The 26,247-nt window shown below is 40.8% G+C and overlaps 1 pseudogene; it reads left to right on the forward strand.

Annotated features, from left to right (window-relative positions):
- The first annotated feature begins 1,147 nt into the window (after window positions 1–1,147).
- The window catches only part of LOC148777282 (RNA exonuclease 1 homolog), a 47,156-nt pseudogene continuing 22,056 nt past the window's right edge, over window positions 1,148–26,247 (forward strand).

Genomic DNA, 26,247 nt, shown 5'->3' on the forward strand with positions numbered 1-26,247 from the left:
GAGAAAGCAAGAGAGTTCCAGAAAAACATCTATTTCTGCTTCATTGACTATGCCAAAGCCTTTGACTGTGTGGATCACAATAAACTGTGGAACATTCTGAAAGAGATGGGAATCCCAGACCACCCGACCTGCCTCTTGAGAAACCTGTATGCAGGTCAGGAAGCAACAGTTAGAACTGGACATGGAACAACAGACTGGTTCCAAGTAGGAAAAGGTGTACGTCAAGGTTGTATATTGTCACCTTGCTTATTTAACTTATATGCAGAGTACATCATGAGGAACGCTGGGCTGGAAGAAGCACAAGCTGGAATCAAGATTGCTGGGAGAAATATCAATAACCTCAGATATGCAGATGACACTACCCTTATGGCAGAAAGTGAAGAGGAACTCAAAAGCCTCTTGATGAAAGTGAAAGAGGAGAGTGAAAAGGTTGGCTTGAAGCTCAACATTCAGAAAACAAAGATCATGGCATCTGGTCCCATCACTTCATGGGAAATAGATGGAAAAACAGTGGAAACAGTGTCAGACTTTATTTTGGGGGGCTCCAAAATCACTGCAGATGCTGATTGCAGCCATGAAATTAAAAGATGCTTGCTCCTTGGAAGGAAAGTTATGACCAACCTTGATAGTATATTAAAAAGCAGAGACATTACTTTGCCAACCAAGGTCCGTCTAGTCAAGGCAATGGTTTTTCCCGTGGTCATGTATGGATGTGAGAGTTGGACTGTGAAGAAAGCTGATTGCCGAAGAATCGATGCTTTTGAACTGTGGTGTTGGAGAAGACTCTTGAGAGTCCCTTATACTGCAAGGAGATCCAACCAGTCCATTCTAAAGGAGATCAATCCTGGATGTTCATTGGAGGGACTGATGCTAAAGCTGAAACTGCAATACTTTGGCCACCTCATGCGACGAGTTGACTCACTGGAAAAGACTCTGATGCTGGGAAAGGTTGGGGGCGGGAGGAGAAGGGGACGACGGAGAATGAGATGGCTGGATGGCATCACCGACTCTGTGGACATGAGTTTGAGTGTACTCCGGGAGTTGGTGATGGACAGGGAGGCCTGGCGTGCTGTGATTCATGGGGTCGCGGAGAGTCGGACACGACTGAGCGACTGAACTGAACTGAACTGAACTGAACCAAGCACCCATGCTTGGTATGTGGTATTGGGGGCGGGGGAAGCATTTCAAAGACTAATTTATGTTATCAGTGACTTATGAAACTGTCTATCCTAGGAGTATTTCAGTTTACACAGAAGACCAATGGAATCAGGATACTGTTTCCCTTTTAGGAGTGTTTCAACTGGAAGGATTTTAAAGACATGTAATCAGATCCTTTGTGGATATGTGTGGATGGTGGGGAGGGAAAGAACTGGGGGGGGGGTGTCATTGTCCTAAATTCTAACCTACTTTATGCTACACACTTTGACACATTATATCACACAGAATTCTACCACCCTATGCAAGATAAGTTTATCTGCCAGACCAAGAAATGAGAACTTGGGTAAGTTGGATACCTTGCCTAAAAGAGAGGCAAAGTTTAGATGTGCTTTGACACCGAGGTTCTCTCCGTGATCCAGGAAAGTTAACAGTCAAACTTGTAACAAAAGTCAAAGGGTGTTTAGAAGCAAGGTAGGCATCCACAAGGCAGGAGATTCCTTAACCCAAATGTCCTTTCAGCTCTTGGGAGGTTGTTTTCCCTAAATGTAGGTTAGGTCTCTATGAACCTCCTTCCCTGTAGAAGATAGACGCACACATACACTACACTCACCTGCCACTACGGTACCATCCATTCTCAGAATCATCCTTCTCTCCCCATTTCTCCCCTGACATCAGCTCCAGCCTGCCCATTGGCTGAAAAAGCTACGAAGCGCCGCCTCCGAGTAGCCAGACTATATAAGGCTGTGCTCTGGCGGGAGTTGTATTAGGTCGGAGGTTCGCCTTTTCACAGTCCTGTCATTGCAACAGTGCAGGCGGGTTTTCGGAGCCAGGTGAGGTGAACCTCGAGCAGTAGTCCATGCTACGCTCCGTGGGTTACTTTGTCCTTTTCCGTGCCCTTTTGACAGCCCCGGGGGTCGGGGCCAGCGTTTGTACTGCCAGTTCAGGCACCAGGAAATGCGGTGGGAATAGAGTGAGGCAGGTACTTGCAGCAGCTTGGAGGTGCTCGGGCTTCAGAGGAGCCATGGTGAATTCATGGGTGAGAAAGAGCTCGTGGGAAGAAGGTCAGGTGGGTTTGGGGAAGGGTTGGCTACCAACGGTTCCCACCTCCTCCCTCCACCAATCCTTGGAAGAACCCGGGAGGTTTCTTGATTGGAAATAGGTGTAAGGGTTACTTTTATCTTCAGTACTAAAGTATTGCAGCTTGAGAAAGTGAATCAATATAGCATTACTATGGCTAAAATAGTATGATAAATTTACTATGGTTAAGAATCTGCCTGCGATGCAGGAGACCTCGATTCCATCCCTGGGTCGGGGAAGATCCCTAGGAGAAGGGAATAGCAACCCACTCCAGTATTCTTGCCTGGGAAATTCCATGGATACAGGCGTCTGGTGTGTTACAGTCCATGGGGTTGTAAAGAGTCTAACACGACTGAATGAATTTCACTTTTTATGGCTAAAATGACCCCCCCTCCCCCCAAAAAATTGGTTTCTCATCCTCCGTTGACATAACTTGTGGATACCTTTGTAGATATCATTTTAAAATGCAGTCAAGGTACTGGGGCAGTGGGCCTGAAGAATGTCTGATAGTCCTTACTGATGTCACTTTCTTCTCCCCCCTCCCCTAGTCTAGATGTGAGGAGAGGGTCATATAGCCCAGACTGATGTGTATGTGTGTTGGGAGGGGGCGGGTCTTCTCATTTGCCCCCTGCTGACCCTCCAAGCAGCTATTAAACCTGGAATTCCTAAACAGGTTGTCTAGACCTCTGATCTGTTTGTTTCCTCTTAAAGGACATAGCAATACCAGTTCCTTTTAAACTTGTTTCTCCCCCTGTTATGAAACACCCCTGCGTTTCCCTACTCTGATGCTCTTAACCTGCCTCTTCCCCAGCCCTCCAAGAGGGCTGTTTACCACTATGTAGCAGCTGCTGCTGCTAAGTCGCTTCAGTCGTGTCCGACTCTGTGTGACCCCATAGACGGCAGCCCGCCAGGCTCCCCCGTCCCTGGGATTCTCCAGGCAAGAACGCTGGAGTGGGTTGCCATTTCCTTCTCCAATGTGTGTAAGGGCAGTTCCTACAGAGCGGCTGCTCTGGAAAACAAGGACTTTGCCTTGGGACGAGGAACCAAGTAGTTAGAATCTCCAAGAGTAAAATTTCCCAGCATCGCACTCTAGGATCAGGAGAATTAAGAACTAGTCCTCAATCCCTCTTACTTGATCCTCCCACCTAAAGTATGTTGGAGATCGAGATATACCGAGTAGTGAGGGTGCCATGGAGATCCTGTTTGAGGGTATTTTCCTGAGAGCCTTTTGGGTAGCCCACAGTTCCTGAAACCGGGAGCGGGGGACATCCAGGGACATTTGGGAAGATGGTAGACTGGCCTGGCGGTCGGAGAGAAACTCTGGCCGCCTAACCGAGCGTTCACCTTGAGCGCCCGGCCCTACGAGGGTGGCCCCGCCCACTGCTGCGGCCAAGGGGCGGGGCCAAGGTCACGTGGCTGGGAGGCGGGGCGAGGAGCGGGCGGGCAGGCGTGTAGTTTCCTGCTCCTCATTCGCGGGATCCGGGTTCACTGGTTGCAAGGTGCAAGTGCACAGTATTGTGTGGTTTTATCCTCGCTCTCTGCCAGCCGTCCCCGGTGTGGACTTACCTATGGAGTTTCCTGAGCTCTGGTAAAAGGTTGTGGGTGGGGTGGACCCCAGCTTATGGCACGGGGTAGTTACAAATTAGAAGAAGCGCTTCCCAATCTCCTCTAGCCTGAGCAAAGGTTGTAAGTCTGCCTCTGACTTCAAAATTTGCCTTCTAAGTCTCACTTCTGGTGGAGCAAAATCATTTTAAACTTCTGACATGGAGGGAAATAATATTCTCTCCCCACTCCCACCCAGCCCCCATAGCACCCCATGCTTAAACATCCTTTCCTTAATCATGACAACCAGATAAAACCCAGCTTATGCCAAAATGCAGTTCTGGCTGGTTACCCAGAGTTTAATTCCCCTTCCAAGTGTCCTTCAAGAAAAATTAGAACCAGTTACATTTGATTTGTAGGTTTAATTCTCATGCTTATGCCTGTTCTTTGCTTTTTCGTTCTCCATCAAAATACCCCACAGCTTTGTCACACACTTTGCTTTGGCTTTCAGTAGAGTTAATTTCTTAACAGAATGAACAGTAAAGGGAAAGGCTAGTGAGCCAAAGGAAAGCTCATTGTGTAAAGAGGAAGCTTGTGTGTGTTGTCAAAAGGTGTAAGTTATCTAAAATAAATTAAGAGGTTTGAAAAGTATAATTTGGAAGATATCTCATATCTGAAATCTCTTGTTTTTGAGAGGGGAGAAGTGTGTAAATTATGCCATAATTGACATTGGAAAGTGTATCTTGGAAAGAGGGAAGAGATGGTAATTTCCTTTTTTAAAAAGTCAGGAAGGACCTGCCAGGTATTGTGAAGGGCCATGGCTGGCAGCCTTATCTCTTGGCACTGTTCTGGGTTTCCTCAGGAGTATGGATCCAGCTGCTTTCAAGTTTTACTTGTTAATTTTTTTTTTAATGGTTGGTTGTGGAACGGTGTGTTTGGCTTTCTTTTGTGTTTGAGGCATTCTGTAGAACAGAAGGGACCTTAGGACCTTAGTGAGACTGTTGAGAACCGCTGAATTAAAAGAAGACTCATGCTTTAAAAAAACATTCTCTTACGACAGTGGAGATGTATTGGTGAGAGACTATGTACAGTTCTGTGTAAGCAGCATTCAGCTCTTTGAACTGTTGCCAAATTGTCACTGCAAACCATGTCACATTTGACACAGTTTAATATGTATAGGCATGACCTGTCACACAGATGTGTAGCTCCACTGGTAATAAGACGTGAATATTTTAATCAGTCATCGGAATGAGCTAGACATTTGAAAGACTTAATCAGTGATATTCGTTGTCCTTCTCATTCCAAGAACTGACCTGTTCATCAACAGTTCCCTGTGTTTAAGGCTGGGTTTGGGAAAGTTACTGTCCCTGTGATAGGAAAGCTCTTTGTCCAGGATAGTTTGGGGTCTGCACTTCATCTTGAGTGATGTTTAAAGATAAACTTATCTCCCATTAACAACCCTAGGCACAACTATGAAACAATTGGAAAGAATCAACAAAGAAATCAAGTCAGTCAAGACTGAAGTTGAAGAAAAGCAGAAGATACTCCCCAGGTTTACTTTAGCACTTGAAGAGCTATCGCAAAGCCCCGTGGCCTCCTTGAGTGACACAAATGTGAAACAAGGTTTTCCTGAAAACAGCCTGCTCCCACAAGAACAGTGGAATGAACCATCAAAAATAAAGAGAGTCAGCCTACAAAGTACCTGATGGACCACACATGTCCAGCAGCTGACCTTGAATATGATCCCTTGCTCAATTACTGTGTAGCACTGCTTGGAGCATCTAAAGGAAGGCAGGCTGAGACTGCCAGTCAGCCCTTCTGGAAAAAATCTGTGGGTAAAATTTGCCACAAGTCCCTGGAGAGTCAAAGACCTTATGTGTCACCCATAAGAATTAAAGTGCATCTTCAAGATTCTGATGAAGATGACCTTGTAATGGGTTTACCTCCAATCGTTCCTGTTTCTAGGAAATCTAAATGCTTTAGAGGCTTTAAATATCAGAAAATGGAGGAAAGGATATAGGTAGTGCCTCTGGAGGAAAGAAATCTTCAGATCAGTGGCATAGAAGAGGAAAAAATAGGTGAAACCCAACTAACCACACACAGAGAAGATGACAGTAAGAAGCTGGAACCATCAAGATCACTCATGGAAACCTCAGTAGATACTAAAATAAACGTGTGGTGTTCAAAACCACATTTCTAAGATGGGAAGCTTTGGTGGTGAGAAAATGCGTGTCTGCATTTCAGGAGAAAATATGTCTTATGCCCCTGCCAGGGACAAAGAAATCCAGACAGGAAGACATCGTGAAAGGTATCCAAAGAAGACAGGACATGTAAAAACAACTAATGATACTCAAAAGGAAGAGACTGAATGGCTGTCTTCACCAAGCCAGCTCCAATTCTCTTATTCAGACGATCACTTGAAAGAGTTCTGACAGCACCAGGCGATAGTCAAGATTTGACTATTTTTGAAGACGGCAGGTTAGTTGCATTTGGTTTAGATAAGGAGTATACTGGAGATGACACTCTCTCTGATTCTGATGACACTATGAAGGAATGTCTTCGAATTTTCAGTGAGTTCACACAAAGCCAAGATCATGAGGGAGAGACTGCTAAACAGGTTGGTCACTTTTATTTTCTTAATCCTTTTCCTAAATCTAAAAGTGTTTCCCTTAAATACATATTCTCTATATTCTAAACTTTATAAAATATATGTACCATCTATTATATATTTCTAATATTATAGTTAAGATACTATAATAAAATAAAAAATTTTATTTATATAACATTTATTTATTAAAATAATAATAGTGAAATATATTTATAATATTATAATTAACAATGTATTAGAATGACAAGGCTAAACCTTGGTAAGTGGTCAGCCATTACATCTTGCAAGCTTGACAGTTTCCAGAGGCCATGGTATTATGTACAGTAACTGATAGTTGATTTGTCAAATTAGAGGAATCTTTTATAGGAATATCTGTGCATGTCAAATTATCCAAAATAAGTTATTTTTTGTGAACAATATTTTAATAATTTTCTCAGTGTTTTGTATTTTGGATTTCTGTGGCTCTTCAGGAAACATGATAAATTTGCTTTTACTACACTGAAATTGGATAACTCTTATCATTTTCCCACTAGGCTTCAGGAAAACAAATGGAATTAGATATGCTGTATTACCAAAACATTTCTGGACCAAAAAGGAGAATTGCACACACTGCCAAGGTTGATGTGAGACATTTTGTTTCTGTTTATCTCCTCCCTCCCTCCCTCTGGCTTTCTCGCACTTAATATAAAGTTACATACTTTGTCATTTCAAGCTCTAGTATATTCTCGTACTTGTTATCTTTTACCCACTAGGGGGCACAAGCGGGCAGTCAATAAATACATTGCCTCAGTTCAGTTCAGTTCAGTCGCTCAGTCGTGTCCGACTCTCCGCGACCCCATGAATCACAGCACGCCAGGCCTCCCTGTCCATCACCAACTCCCGGAGTTCACTCAAACTCATGTCCACAGAGTCCGTGATGCCATCCAGCCATCTCATTCTCCGTCGTCCCCTTCTCCTCCCGCCCCCAACCTTTCCCAGCATCAGAGTCTTTTCCAGTGAGTCAACTCGTCGCATGAGGTGGCCAAAGTATTGCAGTTTCAGCTTTAGCATCAGTCCCTCCAATGACTACTTGTATTTTTTCCCCCATTATCTAACATTTTCATTAAAAGCAGGTATATTGTTTTTGTAAACCTTTGAACTATAAATTAATATGGTCACACATTGGAGAAGGAAATGGCAACCCACTCCAGTGTTCTTGCCTGGAGAATCCCAGGGACGGGGGAGCCTGGTGGGCTTCCGTCTATGGGGTCACACAGAGTCGGACACGACTGAAGTGACTTAGCAGCAGCAGCAATTATTTTCAGATTCTGTTTTTGCAGATTCATCTATTCAGTAAAATGAATTTATATCTTTAAAATCAATACTCTAAGATGGGAAGCTTTGGTGAAAAAAGTTTTCCTGGAGGCTCATCTTGTTTCCTGTTCATTCACTGTGGTCGTCTGTAGACACATACAGTGGCAAAAAAAAAAAAAAGAATTCCCTGACATCCACATTCCCAGCTAAGACTCAACACTGCAGCTTGGCCTTCTTGTGCAGTGGTCATACTGTTAATCTTATCTAAGTAGATTTAGTGCCATGTTTTCTGCATTTTTGTGTGCTTTGTTGGTGATTTTGTTATTTAAAATGGTCTCCAGGCAGAATCCTGTCTACTGTTTCTTGGAGCAAGAAGGTTGCACTGTGCCTGACAGAGAAAAATATGTGTTAAACAACTTTATTCAGGCATGAGTTATTAGTGCTGTTGACCACAAATTCAATATTAATCAGCAGTCTACTAAATGCAGTATTTTTAAACAGAAACACACATATCACAAGGTTATGTATTGACTTATGCAACTGTTGGGAGAGATACCTGCAGCTCGGAGCAGTGGTTTGGTATTCTCGAATCCTTTGTTTGCGGGACGCTTATTGAACTTTAACTAGAGTGGGTAAGGGAACTTGACTGTTTTTGAAAGTAATTTGGACCTCTTATAAATTTATATTATAAATGTTGAAGTTCTTTTATGGGATGTAAAAATGTTATTTAATGCAAACTTTATTTCTCTGCGCTCAACTCTGTATTACTTGCACTTGGTATATACTCCCAGTCGAATCTTTTGCATGTCATAAAAAGAATTTATGCTTCCAAATCACAGATAGCAGCTTGGATTCCAGTTCTTCTGAGAAGAGTTGAATGTCCTTGAACAAATTATTTAATTTATCTGTGTTTTCATTTCCCATGTCCCTGAAATGGAGGTAGTGAATGCCTGCCTATCCCAGAGCCAGATATTATAGATATTTACTAGACTAGTTTCTCTCCCCTTCTGTCTTATGAAAAAAGTTTTCCTGGAGGCTAATCTTGTTTCCTGTTCATTGCAAATGCTGTGATATTTATAGTTTTCATTTTACTGTGCTATATAGTATCTCTCCAAATTCTTATATTTATTTTTCCTTTTTTTTTATTTTACAACATTATATTGGTTGGTTTTGCCATACATTTACATGAATCCGCCCCGGGTGTACATGAGTTCCCCTTCTTGTACCCCCTCCCACCTCCCTCCCCCCCACATCCTCCCTCTGGGTCATCCCCATGCACCAGCCCCGAGCATCCTGTATCATGCCTCGAACCTGTACATGATTGTTGGTTTCATCAGTAATTAAAAAAAAAATAAATCATTACACATGGAAGTAACTGGACAAAAGAATATAAATATTTTTATCATTTAAAAAATATATTGCCATTTTGCCTTATAGAATGGTTGTGACAGTTTACAGTCCTACACAGTGTTCAGAGTTCCCTCCCAAAAAAACTTACAAAAAGTGGATTTATATATATTTTTTAAACTTGTAAATCTGAGTGAAATTTTAATTCCTTATTTTGTATTAAATTTCTTTGATTACTAGTGAAGCTGAACATTTGGTGATATGTTCCCTTCTAGTAATGAACGTTGATGTGGAGAAGTCTGATGCTACCTTGCTATTACTCCCAGTGTGGGTCACCTGATACGTTTGCCTGGCTTTCTGGAGGATTCTCTTCTTAACTTTGAATTCCAATAACTTGAGTAGAATATGTCTTATTAACACTTCAACCTGCAGACAAAGTGTCTTTTTCTTATAAGATTTTATTTTCTTTCTCATTTTAAGAAAAATTTCTTGTATGCTTTGTTCAGTTTTATTATTTCTTTTTCATCTTTATTGATCTCTTTTACTTCTTTTTTTTTTTACTTTACAATATTATATTGGTTTTGCCATACATTGACATGAATCCGCCCCAGGTGTACATGTGTTCCCCATCTTGAACCCCCCTCCCACCTCCCTCCCCATCCCATCCCTCTGGGTCATCCCAGTGCACCAGCCCCGAACATCCTGTCTCATGCATCGAACCTGACTGGCGATTTGATTCACATATGATAATATACATGTTTCAATGCCATTCTCTCAAATCATTCCACCCTCGCCTTCTTCCACAGAGTCCAAAAGACTGTTCTATACATCTGTGTCTCTTTTGCTGTCTCACATACAGGGTTATCGTTACCATCTTTCTAAATTCCATATATATGTGTTAGTATATTGTATTGGTATTTTTCTTTCTGGCTTACTTCACTCTGTATGATAGGCTCCAGTTTCATCCACCTCATTAGAACTGATTCAAATATATTCTTTTTAATTGCTGAGTAATACTCCATTATGTATTATTTCAGTTTATTTCGGGGTATACTCCAGTTATGTGTGTATTAGAGCACATGTAGTATTATTCATGCATATTCACTTGTTATGTCTGTCTCTGCAGCTCCAGAGCTCTGTCCAGGCTTCTCTGTCCATGGAATTCTCTAGGCAAGAACTCTGGAGTGGGTTGCCGTTCCCTTCTCCAGGAGATCTTCCTGACCCAGGGATCGAACCTGGGTCTCCTGCATTGGCAGGCCGGGTTCCTTACCACTGAGCCACCTGGGAAGCCCATGTAGTATCATAAATGTAGGCATTTCCAAAGAGCTTTTGTGCGAAGAGGAACTTGAAATTATCCATCTTATCAATTCTTAAAATCAGTTATCTTTGTATTATGTTGATGTTTATAGGTATCAACCTGAAAACAGATCACTAGTCTGTTCAGGGGACTGATCCTGTCACTGATCAGTCACACTGGGATCTTTCAGACCCAACAACAAGTAGTGCAGACAATGATTGCCATTAAGGATGGGCAGGCTTTTGGTCCTGCCACCTCAGAACAGAAGAAAAATACCTTGGTATGTCCAGCCTCTTGGAGCCAGAGGAAAGCCTTAGGAGGTATGCGAAAATCTTTTTGTAGCCAATTATTTAATAAATGAAATTATACTTTACTTTAAAAAACATTTTCTATAAAGTCCATATATTACCAATTGTATCACCTGAAACTTTACATGAAATAATATGATTAGCATAGTGTTTATATGCTAGACAATAGTCATATTTTGCATGCATTCTTAATTGAAGCAAGTTGCTTTATAAGTTAAATTTGCTCTTCTAGGTTATCCTGGAGTTGGTCACTTGGAATCCTTTTGTGTTTGCATTTTGTTTTCTTCAAGGGAAGAATATATATTAATATCTCAAGCGTATAAGCAAAACAGTGTGAAATTCTGAGTTGATGATTAAAATAAACTCAAATCATCTGAGACTAATGACATTAAAATATATGTTGTCCTTTTTCTCTCATTCATTTTAAACTTCTTAGAAAATTCATGTACATCAAGCAGCCTTCATGAGGATGTAGTTCTTTCAAAGGAAAATCCAATTGCAAAGCCAAACAGATCACACATTCCTGTGAAAACTGTTGCTTCTTTTCCTGTTAAGGTACTCTAAACTCAGTCTAAGGACCAGAAGTTTGTCTCTAATAACTGTCTTATCCTGCCCACATATTGATCCCCTTAGAGGGTGGCTGTATTCTTCTCTCTTGAAGATCTCTAATTCAGATAAATGCCAGACCTCCTGAAGAGAAATTTCAGCCTTTTTTGGTGACCCTTAAATAGAGTTATTTATGCCTATCTGTCACTTTCAGTTAATTTGGTCTTCCTGGCGGGCTACACTCCACGGGACTGCAGAGAGTCATACACAACTGAGCAACTGAATGTGCACACGTGCATCCTGGGAAATGTTAGGCATATTTTTTTTCAGACCTGTATGCGTGCTCAGTTGCTCAGTCACGTCTGACTCTGTGACACTATAGACTGTAGCCCTTCAGGATCCTCTGTCCATGGGATTTCCCAGGCAAGAATACTGGAGTGGGTTGCCATTTCCTGCTCCCGGGGATCCTCCCAACCCAGGGATCAAACCCCCCAAGTCTCCTACATTGGCAGGTGGATTCTTTACCACAGAACCACCTGGGAAGCACCCATCGTCTAAAGCTATGATTAATTTCAGCCATCTCAGATTTTTTTCAGAGCAGAGATTGAGATTGGAATATGCCTTTCAAGGCACATGAAGTGAGGGGTGTATATAAGTATATGAGAGAGATACCGGGGTATGTGACAGAGAGAGACAGACCTTCAGAAAATAATGCCCACGAGTAATAAGATATTACAGCCTTCCCTCTTTAGTCATTTTCCCCTTACCTGTGGCAGTGATTATTTTTTTCTTTTTACAAAGTATTCCTTGTGAGGAAACTGTCAGTTTTAAGGCTTTCCCCCTCCCTAAAAGTGAGGTAGATTAACTCATCCTCAAATTCCCACAGTCTCTTAAAGTCCTTCAGAAGAAGTGCTCACCTTGTGTCCGGCTGGGATCGTGTGAAATTTTATTTATTTATTTTTGACTGGGCTGGGTCTCTGTTGCTGCATGAGCTCTTCTCTAGTTGCAGTGAGTGGGGGCTTCTCTCTAGCTGCAGTGGCAGGCTTTCCATTGCAATGGTTCCTCCTGTTGCAGAACTTGGGCTTTAGGTGCACGGGCTTCAGTAGTTGTGGCATGTGGGCTCTAGAGCTCAGGCTGAACAGTTGTGGTACCTAGGCTTAGTTGCTCCACAGCATGTGGGATCTTCCTGGATCAGGGATCGAACCCGTGTCTCTTGCATTGCAAGTGTGTTCTTTATCACTGAGCCACCAGGGAAGCCCCTGCTGCTGCTGCTGCTAAGTCACTTCAGTCGTGTCTGGCTCTGTGTGACCCCATAGACGGCAGCCCACCAGGCTCCCCCGTCCCTGGGATTCTCCAGGCAAGAACACTGGAGTGGGTTGCCATTTCCTTCTCCAATGTGTGAAAGTGAAAGTGAAGTCGCTCAGTCACGTCTGACTCGTAGCGACCCCACGGACTACAGCCTACCAGGCTGCTCCGTCCATGGGATTTTCTAGGCAAGAGTACTGGAGTGGCTTGCCATTGCCTTCTCCGAGAGAAGCCCCTAGTTGTGGTCATTTTAATATTGAATATGCATGGATCTTTCATAAATTTTAAGTCCAAACATTTTTTCTCAATGCACTGGTAACTGAAAGGCATTAGGATATATATTGGTTTTAAGAATGATAAACTACCCACCTTCCTACATGCTGATCTGAGGACCTAATTTGGATGTGGAAGCAGCAGAGGGATTCGATGAGTAATCAGATCAGCCTTAATAAAGGTGGACACACCGGAAACTCTCACGTTGTTAATTGGCTCTGTTTAGTCATGCCTGGCTCTTTGCGACCCCATGGACTATAGCCTGCCAGACTCCTCTGTCCACAGGATTTCTCAGGCACAAATACCAGAGTGGGTTGCCATTCTCCATAATTGGCTCTACTCCAATAGTGGACGTATAGGCAGCCGTCTCACTTCCTCTTTTGTGAGTATAGATAATTTTTACCTAACATTTATTCTTCTTTTAATGAATTTAAAACTTGAAATAATTTTTAAATTTAATTTTGACATAAAGCTTACCTAAAATAGCTTTACCCCTAGACATATGGTTGGAATGTTGAACAGAAAACACATATTCTTTTTTCCTCTAATCAGTAATTTTATATTTAACAAGATGGTGAAATACAAGGTGGCTCATCGGAAGCAGGCTTTAGGAGCATCAGAATCCACATCCAAAGTTCCTGATGAAGTAAGACAATGTTATGTCAACCTCTTTTTTGAGATGTATTTGAAAGTTTATAAAACAGAAGATGAAGCATTTAAGGTCAGTACTACATAATATATCTGAAAACACATGCACACATACTCTCAGTAACAATTGCACTGAATGAAGAACTCGTGGGGCATAATTACCAGAGAAATTTATGAAGTTTATCTCCACTGCTTTTTTGAAGCCAGGCTGTGGGCCTGGGTTTTCCCTCTGTCTTGAATGGCTTCTCTGGTCTTGCGTGCGTGCTAAGTCACTTCAGTCATATCTGACCCCTTGCAATCCCATGGACTATAGCCTGCCAGGCTTCTCTGTCCATGGGCTTCTCCAGGCAAGACTGGAGTGCATTGCCATTTCCTCCTCCAAGGGCTCTTCCCAACCCAAGGATTGAACCCACGTCCCTTAAGTCTCCTGCATTGCAGGCAGGTTCTTTACCACTAGTGTCACGTGGGAGAGTTGTAAAAAGTACTCTGGTAACTTTTATTAATTAAAAACTGTCTTCATCATGTGAATTCCTATCTAGGCCAGCAGTATGTTAATCTGAGTTGTGTCTCCCTACTTTATGTACTGTCTGGTGAGCCACAGTCTTCCCCACTCCCAATTGCATACACCTGCTGTGTCCATTTATAAGCCATGCCTGGCTTCTTGCAGCACCTGTGTTCGTAGTTCACTCAGTTCAGTTCAGTCGCTCAGTCGTGTCCGACTCTTTGCGACCCCATGGACTGCAGCACGCCAGGCCTCCCTGTCCATCACCAACTCCCAGAGTTTCTTCAAACTCGTGTGCATTGAGTCGGTGATGCCATCCTACCATCTCATTCTCTGTCGCCCCCTTCTCCTCCTGCCTTCAATCTTTCCCAGCATCAGGGTCTTTTCCAATGAGTCAGTTCTTTTCACATCAGGTGGCCAAAGTATTGGAGTTTCAGGTTCAGCATCAGTCCTTCCAATGAATATTCAGGACTGATTTCCTTTAGGATTAACTGGTTTGAATTCCTTGCAGTCCAAGGGACTCTCAAGAGTCTTTTCTAACACCACAGTTCAAAAGCATCAATTCTTCAGCGCTCAGCTTTCTTTATGCTCCAGCTCACATTCATACATGACTACTGGAAAAACCATAGCTTTGATTTTACAGACCTTTGTCAGCAAAGTAATGTCTCTGCTTTTTAATATACTGTCTCGGTTGGTCAAAGCTTTTCTTCTATGGAGCATGTGTCTTTTAATTTCATGACTACAGTCACCATCTGCAGTGATTTTAGAGCCCAAGAAGATAAAGTCTGTCACTTTTTCCATTGTTTCTCCATCTATTTGCCATGAAGTGATGGGACCAGATGCCATAATCTTTGTTTTTTGAATGTTGAGTTTTAAGCCAGCTTTTTCACCCTCCTCCTTTACTTTCATCAAGAGGCTCTTTAGTTCCTCTTCACTTTCTGTCATAAGGGTGGTGTCATCTGCATATATGAGGTTATTGATATTTCTCCCAGCAATCTTGATTCCAGCTTGTGCTTCATCCAGCCCAGCGTTTCTCATGATGTGCTCCGCATATAAGTTAAATAAGCAGGGTGAAAATATACAGCCTTGACATACTTCTTTCCCGATTTGGAGCCAATCTGTTATTCCATGTTCATTTCTAACTGTTGCTTCTTGTCCTGCATACAGATTTCTCAGGAGGCAGGTCAGGTGGGCAGGTATTCCCATCTCTTGAAGAATTTTCCACAGGTTGTTGTGATCCACACAGTCAAAGGCTTTGGCGTAATCAATAAAGCAGAAGTAGATGTTTTTCTGGCATTCTCTGTAGTTGCTACTCAAAAAAAAATTCTTTTTTTTTTTACCAAATTGAAACCTTTCAAATCAGTGGCAGCAGCTGTAGTTGCCACCCCATGCCCTTTTTAAAACTCCAGTGTGGGGAGGTGAGGACTGTGGCTCACTAGATAGAGTCGTTGTTGTTTAGTCACTCAGTCGCATCTGACTTTTTTGTTACCCGTGGACTGTAGCCCACCAGGCTCCTCTGTCCATAGGATTTCCCAGGCCAGAATACTGGAGTGGGTTGCCTTTTCCTTCTTGAGGGCATCTTCCAGACCAAGGGACTGAACCCATGTCTCCTGCTTGGCAGGCAGCTTTTTTACAACTGAGCCACTGGGAAAGCCCTTTCTAAGTCCCATTTAAAGGCAAGCAGACACTTTTCAGCTCCATCTGATTATTGCAGTTTGGAAATCCAAGTCAGAATTTACAGATTTTTCAATACTTTCTATTTTAAAATCTCTGTTTAAAACACTGTTAAACACATGTCTGAGCACTAGATTTGGGGTTTGTGCTGCCCTTCCTCTGGGGCAAATTCAGATGACTCTGGAGGTTATTTTTAGTTATTTATTTAATAATATTTTATTTTAAATTGGAGGAAAGTTACTTTACAATATTGTGATGGTTTCTGCCATACATAACATGAATCAGCTATAGGTATACATATCCCCCTCCCTCTAGACGCCATGAGTGGGCTTCCCTGGTGGCCCAGTGGTAAAAAATATGCCTGCAAATGCAGGAGACATGAGTTCAGTCCCTAATCCAGAAAGATCCTATGTGCCTCAGAGCAACTAAGCCTGTGCCACAACTACTGAACCTGTGCTCTGGAGCCCTAGCCCTGCAACAAGAGAAGCCACCACAAAAAGAAACCCCTGCACCGCAGCTGGAGAGTGGCCCCTGCTCGCTGCAACTAAGGAAAAGTCCATGAGGCAATGAAGACTCAGCACAGCCAAAAGACAAATAGAAAAGAAGGTAACGTTAAAAAGCACACCATGGGTGAATGCAGGAAGACGCAGATTTCAGATCACTACAAAGAAGACCTTTATAACTGATAGTGAGCCGCTCAGTCATGTCCGCCTCTGCGACCCCACTGATTATACAGTCCATGGAATTCTCAGAATACTGGAGTCAGAATACTGGAGTGGGTAGCCATTCCCGTCTCCAGGGGATCTTCCCAACCCAGGGATCAAATCCAAGTCTCCTGCATTGCAGACAGATTCTTTACCAGCTGAGCCACCAGGGAAGCCCGCTTTGCATATTCTGGATACAGATCTCTTTGATAAACATTAGCAGCAGCAGCAAAAGTTCTGTCTGTGGGTTTTCTTCTCACTTTCTTGACGTTATCAATTGCAGCACAGTTTTTCACCATGATGTGTTCTAATTTATTTTTCTTGTGGTCTTAGTATCCTGTATAAGATAACTAAGTCACAAAGTTGTTTTTTTTTTTCTAAGAGGTTGACGGTTGTAGTTTTATACTTAAGTGTATGATTGTTTAGAATTGATTTTTGCATAATGTGTGAGGTAGGGGTCCAGCTTCACTCTTTTGAATGTGGATATCCAGTTTCATAGCATCACTTATTCAAACGGTTGTTTTTTCCCCTCAGTTAATTTTCTTACCACTTCCGTTGAAACATAGTGTAACTGGCCATAAATTTTGTCTGTGATTCCATTCCGTTGATCTCTATTTCTGTTCTTGCTAGTACTGTATGGTTTTATTACTGTAGCTTTGTAGGAAGTATTGAAATTGCAAGTGTGAGGTCTTTAAATTTGTTGCTCTTTTTCAACACCATTTTGGTCCCTGGCCTACCCATGTAACTTTTAGGATCAACCTGTATTTCTCAAAAATATTGAGTTAGGATTTTGATAGAGGTTGTTTCCAATCAGTAGATCAATTTGTGGAGTATTACCGTTTAACAATATTCAGTCTTAGAACCATGAACATGAAATGTCTTTACATTTATTTAGATCTTCTTTAATTCCTTTCAACAGTTTTTGTATTTTTTCAGAGTACAAGTCTTGAAGTGCCTTTGTTAAGTTAATTCCTATGTGTTTTAATCTTTTTTAAAGTTCCTCATGTTAGGGGAGAAAGCTTTCTGTTTTTCTTCATTAAGTACAATAGTAACTGTTGGGTTTTTGTACATGCCGTCCTTTTTCAGTTTCACTTAAATTTTCAAATATATTGGCATATAGTTGTTTATAGTATTCCTTTATGACTCTCTTTATTTCTGCAAGTTCTATAGTGATGTATTCTTTCATTATTGATTTTAATAATTTGAGTCTTCTCATTTTTGGTCAGTCTAGCTAAAGTTTTATCAACTTGGTTGATCTTTTCAAATAATTCAGTGTTTAGTTTTGTTGATTATCTCTTTTTAATTATTTTTTAAAGTTTATTTTTAATTGAATGTTAGCTGCTTATAATGTTGTATTGGCTTCTGCCATACATCAACTTGAGTCAATAGGTATACATATGTCCCCTGTCTCTTGAACCTACCTCCCACCCCTTTAATTCTTTAACACCCCTTCCACTCTGGTGTTTATTATTTGATTCCTTTTGTTTTCTTTGGGTTTAGTTTCCCATTGAAATTCTAGTTTCTTGAGGTAGAAAGCAAAGTAACTGACTTGAAATCTTTTAATATAGCCATTTACAATATTATTTTTACTCTAAGCATTATTTTAGGTGCATCCTGTAAGTTGTATGTTGTGTTTCCATTTTCATTCATCTCAAAGAATTGTTTCCTTTTTATTTATTCTTTCATCTATTTGTTGTTTAGGAATGTGTAGTTTAATTTCCACTTATTTATGAATTTCTTAAATATTCTGCTGTCTATAATATAGTACCGTTGTGGTCAGAGAACATTCTTTGTATGGTATTAGTCCTTTTAAATTTACTGAGGATTGTTTTATGACTTAACTGCTCAATGAAAATGTGTTATGATCTGCCCTAGAAAATATTCTATGTGTACTTGAAAAGTATATGCATTTTCTTAGAAGTATATCTATTTTTATTGCTGTGTGGAGTATTCCATAGATGTCTATGAGGTATAATCACTTCATAATTGAAGTATTGCACTCTTTCTTGGTTTTCTGACTTGTATCTATTACAGAAAGTGTGGTATTGAAGTCTCCAGTTGATTGCTGAATTATTGTTTACTCAATTCTGTCAGTTTTGCTTTGTGCATTTTGGTGTTTTGGTATAAGATGCATGTTTGTTTATAATCATTTTGTCTTCCTAATGGATTGACCTTCTTACCATTATAAAATATATTTCTTTGTCTCTAGTAACAACTTCTGTTTTAAAGATTATATTGTCTGATGTTGGTGTAGCTGCTCCAAATATCTTCGAATTAATGCTTACAGAGTATCTCAGTTGGCTTCCATTTGCTATCAACCTCTTTGGTCTTTGAGTTTAGTGTGTGTCTTGTAGACAGCATATAGTTGACGTATATTTTTCCCCATTCTTCCAAATGTAAATGGAGTGTTTAATCTATTTACATTTAATTCAGTGACTAATAACTAATAAAATAGGATTTTACTGTGTGATTTTTATGTCTTGTGTCTTTTTATTTCCTCTACAGTTGTTGGCTTTCTTTTGTGTTAAATATTTTCTAGTTTACTGTTTAATTGCCCAGGTCATTTCTTTGATTACCTTTTGAATTGTGTTCTTACTGTTTATAGTAAGGATTACAGTTACCATTTTAATTTGTGACAATCTAGTTCAAATTAAAACTAACCTAATTTCAGTAGTACTCAGAAAATTGCTCTTGTAAATCTCCCTTTCTATCATTCCTTTTTACCACTGTTGTCGTATAAATTGCATCATATATTATAAACCTGTAATTCAGTTGTATAATTCTTGCTTTATTTTATCATCTCTTAGAAATTACCAAAACATATTTATTTTTTGTATATTTTCCTGTGGAATTACATTTACCAGTGTTCTTCATTTATTCATGTGGATTCAAATTACCTTTTACTGCCCTTTTCAGACTTAAAAAATCCCTTTAGCATTTCTTACAAGATAGATCTGCTAGTGACAGATTCTGGGCGTGCTAATTCACTTCAGTTGTGTGCAGTACTTTGCGACCCTATGGGCTGTAGCCCACCAGGCTCCTCTGACAATGGGATTCTCCAGGAAAGAATACTCAAGTGGATTGCCTTGTCCTCCTTCAGGGGATCTTCTCGACCCAGGGACAGAGCCCATGTCTCTTACATCTCCTGCATTGACAGGTGGCTTCTCTACCACTAGTGCCACCTGGGTTTATCTGGGAATGTCTTAATTTCCTCTTCATTGTAAAGCAGAGTTTAGCTGGGTATAGAATTCTTGGTTAATAGTTTTTTTCTTTCAATACTTAGAGGTGTCATTTCACTGTTCTCATGGTTTCTGATGAGAAATCGGCTTTTATCTTATTAAGGATTCTTTAAACATGATGCCATTTTTCTGTTAATACTTTCAAGATTTTCTTTTTGTCTTTGGTCAGTTTGACTGTGGCATGCTTAGGTGTAACTCTCTGTAAATAAATTCTACTTGGAGTTTGTTGAGCATCATGGATGTATGGATTAATATTTTACATAATATTCAGGAAGTTTAAGACACTTATTTCTTTAGTATTTTCTGCTCCTTTCTCTTTCTGTGCAACTCACATTTTGTGTATATAGGTCTCTTTGATGGTGTCCCACAGACATCTGACATGCTGTTAATTTTTCTTTGTTCTTTTTTCTTATCCACAAACTGAATAATCTGTATTGATTTGTCTTTAGGGTCACTGTTTATTTCTTCTTCTAACTTACATCTGTAGTTGAACCCCTACAGTGAATTGTTCATATAATTTTTGTACCTTTTAACACCAGAACTTCTATTATTTTTCCATTTCTCTTTATTGGTACTGTCTATTTGATGAAACATCATTTTCACACTTTCTTTTAACTCTCTAGACATTGTTCCATTAATTTTTAAACATATTTACAATAGCTGATTTAAAGTATGTGTCTTTTGTTGTTCAGTCACACAGTTGTGTCCAGTTCTTTGTGACCCCATGGACCATAGCACGCCAGGCCTCCCTGTCCCTCACCATATCCCAGAATTTGCCCAAATTCATGTCCATTGCATTGATGATGCCATCCAGCCATCTCATCCTCTGATGCCCTCTTCTCCGTCTGCCCTCAATCTCTCCCACCATCAGGGACTTTTCCAATGAGTAGCCTGTTAGCATTAGGTGACCAAAATACTGAAGTTTCAGCTTCAGCATCAGTCCTTCCAGTGAATGTTCAGGGTTGATTTCCTTTAAGATTAACTGGTTTGATCTGCTCACTGTCCAAGGGACTCATAGAGTCTTCTCCAGCACCGCAGTTTGAAGGCATCAGTTCTTTGGTGCTCTGCCTTCTTTACAGTCCAGCTCTCATAACCATATGTGACCACTGGGAAGACCATAGCCTTTATCATACAGACTTTTGTCAGCAGAGTAACGTCTCTGCTTTCCAACACACTGTCTATAGGTTTGTCATAGCTTTCCTGCCAAGAAGCAATCATCTTCTGATTTCATGGCCGGCCGCAGTCACCATTCACAGTGATTTGAAAGCCCAAGAAGAGGAAATCTGTCACTACTTCCACATTTTCCCTTTCTATTTGCCATGAAGTGATGGGGCTGAATGCCATGATCTTAGGTTTTTTTAATTTTCAATTTTCAGCCAGTTCTTTCACTCTCCTCCTTCACCCTCATCAAGAGGCTCTTCAGTTCCTCTTCATTTTCTGCCATTAGAGTGGTATCATCCGCATATCTGAGGTTGTTGATGTTTCTCCCAGCAATCTTAATTCCAGCTTGTAACTCATCCAGCCCGGAATTTCTCATGATGTCCTCAGCATATAGGTTCAATAAACAGGGTGACAACAGACAGCCCTGTCGTACTTCTTTCTTAATCCTGAACCAATCAGTTGTTCCATACAGGGTTCTAACTGTTGCTTCTTGACCTACATACAAGTTTCTCAGAAGACAGGTAAGATGGTCTGATATTCCCGTCTCTGTAAGAGCTTTCCACAGTTTTTATGATCCTCGCAGTCAAAGGCTTTATCATAGTGAAACAGAGGTAGGTGTTTTTCTGAAATTCCCTAGCTTTCTATATGATCCAGTGAATGCTGACAATTTGATCTCTGGTTCCTCTGCCTTTTCTAAACCCTGCTTGGATGTCTGGAAGTTCTTGGTTTGCATAATGCTAAAGCCTGGCATGCAAGATTTTGAGCAGGAGGAGATGAGTGCAATTGTCCACTGGTTTGAACATTCTTTGGTTCTGCCCTTCTTGGAAATTGGGATGAGGATTGACCTTTTCCTGTGGCTAGTGTTTCGGTCCTGTGGCCACTTCTGGGTCTTCCAGATTTCCTGACATATTGAGTGTAACACTTCGATAGCATCATCTTTTAGGGTTTTGAATAGCTCTACTGAAATTCGTTTGCATCCACCTGCTTTATGGACAGTGGAGCTTCTTAAGGTCCCCCTCACGTCACACTCCAGAATGTCTGGCTCTGGGTGACTGACCATACCATCGTGGTTATCCGGTTCATTAAGATTTTTTTTTGAACAGTTCTTCTGCATATTCTTTCCATCTCTTCTTGATCTCTTCAGCAGCTTCTACTAGGTCTCTACCGTTTCTGTCCTTTATTGTTTTTTTCTTTAAAAGACTACAAGTCTGTGTCTATTAAGTCCCAAATCTGGGCTTTCTCAAGAACATTTTCTCTTGGCTGCTTTTTTTCCTGTTTGTGATGTATTTTCCTGCTTCTTTACATATGTCATGACTTTTTGTAGAAAACTATATAGTTAGATCGGAGAGGGCAATGGCAAGCCACTCCAATACTCTTGCCTAGAAAATCCCATGGATGGAGGAGCCTGGTAGGCTGCAGTGTGTGGAGTCGCTAAGGGTTAGACACGACTGAGCGACTTCACTTTCACTTTTCACTTTCACACATTGGAGAAGGAAATGGCAACCCACTCCAGTGTTCTTGCCTGGAGAATCCCAGGGACGGGGGAGCCTGGTGGGCTACCATCTATGGGGTTGCACAGAGTCGGACACAACTGAAGTGACTTAGCAGCAGCAGCAACAGCATACAGTTAGATAATATATTGAAATAAATCTAACATCAGATAGATATTTATTTTTTGCTAGGTTTTTGTTAATTTTTTTCTTGTTGTTTCTTACTTGTTTACTGTCTTTTCTGATATAATCTTGTAGATTCTATATTGTTTCCAGTGTATGGCTATTAAGTTCTCTGGTGGCATTTTAAAAATTCTTTTATTTTTAATCTGGGCTCCCCTGATAGCTCAGTTGGTAAAGAATCTGCCTGCAGTGCAGTAGACCCCGGTTCAATTCCTGGGTCAGGAAGATCCACTGGAGAAGGCTAGGCTACCCACTCCACTATTCTGGCCTGGAGAATTCCCTTGAATGTATAGTTCAGGGGTCACAAAGAGTCGGACACAACTGAGTGACTTTCACTTCACTTTTAATTTTAGGAATCACCCTCTATCAACACAATTTAGTTATCAGCCAGTGACTTAGAAAAGTTTCTTAAAAGCCTAAGGGATCTTTGTGAGAAGGCATGCCTTCAGACTTCTTGTTGTTTATAAGACAGTCTTAGCTTTTACTTCCCTTTTGTGCAGGGTTTCAAGGTCAGCTGTTAATGAGTTAATGGGAACTTCTCTTTTCCAAATCTTTCTTGGGTCACCTTTTATGCTCGAGAAATATGTCAGAGCTTTCAAAGTCTCTTGTGGTCCTCTAGTTTCCCCAAGATTCCCTTTTAAATTTCTAGTCAGGTTCTTGTTTACCCAACTGAAATCATAGCCGTAGAGAGCTGCCATGTTGCCACCCCGGTGCGGCTGTTCTGAGAATACTCCAGGGGGCTGTTGTTGCTGCTCAGTCACTCAGTGGTGTCCGATTCTTTGTGACCCTATGGACTGCAGCACGCCAGGCTTCCTTGTCCTTCACCATTTCTCTGAGTTTGTTTAAACTCGCATCCATTCAGTTGATGATGCCATCCAACCGTTTCATACTCTGTCGTCCCCTTCTCCTCTTGCCCTCAATCTTTCCCGGCATCTGGGTCTTTCCACTGAGTCAGCTTTTCACATCAGGTGGCCAAAGAATTGGTTTTCTGCTTCAGCAAGGTTCATTCCAGTGAATATTCAGGGTTTATTTTCCTTAGGATCAACTGGTTGGATCTCCATGCAATCCAAGGGACTTTCAAGAGTCTTCTCAAACACCACAGTTCAGAAATATCAATTCTTCGATTCTCAGACTTTTATATGGTCCAACTCTCACATTCGTACGTGAAAAACCATAGTTTTGACCATACGGACCTTTGTCTACAAAGTGATGTCTCTGCCTTTTAAAAGGCTGTCTTGATTGGTCATAGCTTTTCTTCCAAGGAGCAAGTGTCTTTTAATTTCATGACTGCAGTCACCATCCGCAGTAATTTTGGAGTCCAAGAAAATAGTCTGTCACTTTTTCCGTAGTTTCTCTATTTGCCATGAAGTGATGGAACTGGATGCCATGGTCTTAATTTTTTGAATGTTGAGTTTTAAGCTAGCTTTTTCACTCTCCTCTTTCACTTTCATCAAGAGGCTCTTTAGTTCCTCTTCACTTTCTGCCATAAGGGTGGTGTCATCTGCATATCTGAGGTTATTGATATTTCTCCTGGCAATCTTGATTCCAATTTGAACTTCATCCAGTCCTGCATTTTGCATGATGTACTCTGCACATAAGTTAAATAACCAGGGTGGCAATATACATACTCCTTTTCCAATTTTGAACGAGTCTGTTGTTCCATGTCTGGTTCTAACTATTGCTTCTTGACCTGCATACAGGTTTTTCAGGAGGCAGGTAAGATGGTCTGATATTCTCATCTCTTTCAGAATTTTCCACAGTCTGTTGTGATCCAGACAGTCAAATGCTTTAGCATAGTTAATGATGTGAAGTAGATGCTTTGCTGGAATTCCCTTGGTTTTTCTCTGACCCAACAGACGTTGGCAGCTTGATCTCTAGTTCCTCTGCCTTTTCTGAATCTGGAGGTTCTCGGCTTGTGTACTGTTGACGCCTAGCTTGAAGGATTTTGAACATTATTACCTTGTTAGCATGTGAAGTGAGTGTAATTGTGTGTAGTTTGAACATTGAACTCGGGGGGGGTAGGTTTTTTATTTTTCCTCTAATAAGCTGAGTTCTGTGTCAGATCAAATACTGACTGCCCCCTGAGAACAGAGATTTTTTCAGAGAGCTGGTTGTTCATGCAAAATATTGACTGTGCTCTAGGGATGATGCTTTTAATGTAGCTCTGAAAGAGGTCTGTCCTTTCTGTTAGCTACCAGGCTCCCCTTTTTTTTTTTTTTTTGCAGCTATGATGGCCACCTCATGCAAAGAGTTGACTCACTGGAAAAGACTCTGATGCTCGGAGGGCTTGGGGGCAGGAGGAGAAGGGGATGACAGAGAATGAGATGGCTGGATGGCATCACCGACTCGATGGACATGAGTTTGAGTGTACTCCGGGAGTTGGTGATGGACAGGGAGGCCTGGCGTGCTGTGATTCATGGGGTCGCGGAGAGTCGGACACGACTGAGCGACTGAACTGAACTGATGGTGCCTCTAAGCTGGGGAGAAAAGGGGATGGGAACAGACTGAAGCTAAAATGGTGGAGACCACACTGTCTTACTGAGGTTCGAAGTTTCTCTTAGACAATTTGTAGGTGTTTTTTTTTTTTTTTTCATGTGGCTTTGGTTAATTTTGGGAGTTTTGAAATGGCTGGATTAGTTATTTCACCAGTATTTTTTATTGTTTTTGTGGGACAGTTTGTGAAGGTTCTTGTCTTGCCCTTGCGAAAGTCTGTCACCTCTAGGATTCTGTGTACGTTAAAGAATAATGACAAAGAGAAACCAAAAAAGAGCCTCTCTAAGAGAAACGTTACCCCTTTTCTTCCAGCTTCGTGTGTTTTAGCATCTCTGTCCTATGTTTAGGTACTCTCTCCAAACCCCCATATCGGTCTCTTTGTGCTGATTTATTGTAGTGAGGAGAGTCTTTTCTTAGGCACCTGGGTGCACGTAGATTCACTTTCCAGCTCTGCAGCAGTAGGCAAGACGCTGACTTCGCTTGAGCCTCCTTTTCCTCATATAAATTGGTGATCCTCATAGAATCACAATGAAGATTAAATGAGAAAACATTTAACAAATTTACACCAAACCTGTACATACTAGGTACATAGTAAATTACTAATATAATATACAATTTATTACTCTTTACTTAGTGCTTTCATTTTATCCCTTCTGACCGGTCATACTGAGTTATGGTATAAAAATAGTAACTAAGGAGTTTAGGAAAGTAACTTATAGAAGAAAGATAATGAAAAGAGGACCATGTGTTTCCTTTGCTGTGTGATCTGAAACAAGTTATTTAGCCACTTTGAGCCTTAGTTTCCTCACCTTTTAAATGAGAACATATACCAGTATGTGTCTCTGTTACAGTAGATCCTCTGTTCATTGAGAATCAAATGAGTTCATGACATTGAGGCTTGAGGAAGCTTTGCACCATGCACACTCTACAAAAATACAGTGGTCTTTAATTTATGAAGATAAGTGCCTGGCTCTTGGATTAGCTTCATGGGATTAAATTTAGTATTTTTTCTTCTCAAAAAATATAAACACAAAAATGTAAAATAAGTTGTTTTTATTTGTGGCACCATTTCCCTCCATCCCTTGAGTCAGATAAGTATTTTGTCATATTTATTCATGTGTTGCAGATGACATTTGTTCTTCATAGATTTTGGATTTAATATTTTCATTTAATTATTCACTTTGTGATTTAGGCTAAAATAAAAGAAAAAGTCATTTATAAACAATGTAGCAGTCAAAATATGTATGTGAACATAGCAATAAATCCTCTTAAGAAGCTGAGAGACCAAGGTAATTTCTTTTCAATTAAATAGTAAGATAAACACTTGTGATTAACACCTGACACTGAACGCATTTTCTTCATTAGCAGCGTTGTTTTTAGATATTCAGTGAAGTGTATG

The sequence above is a fragment of the Moschus berezovskii genome, chromosome 7 (assembly GCF_049115385.1).
Source record: "Moschus berezovskii isolate FMDL1 chromosome 7, NW_MosBer_1.0, whole genome shotgun sequence".
Lineage (NCBI taxonomy): Eukaryota > Metazoa > Chordata > Mammalia > Artiodactyla > Moschidae > Moschus > Moschus berezovskii.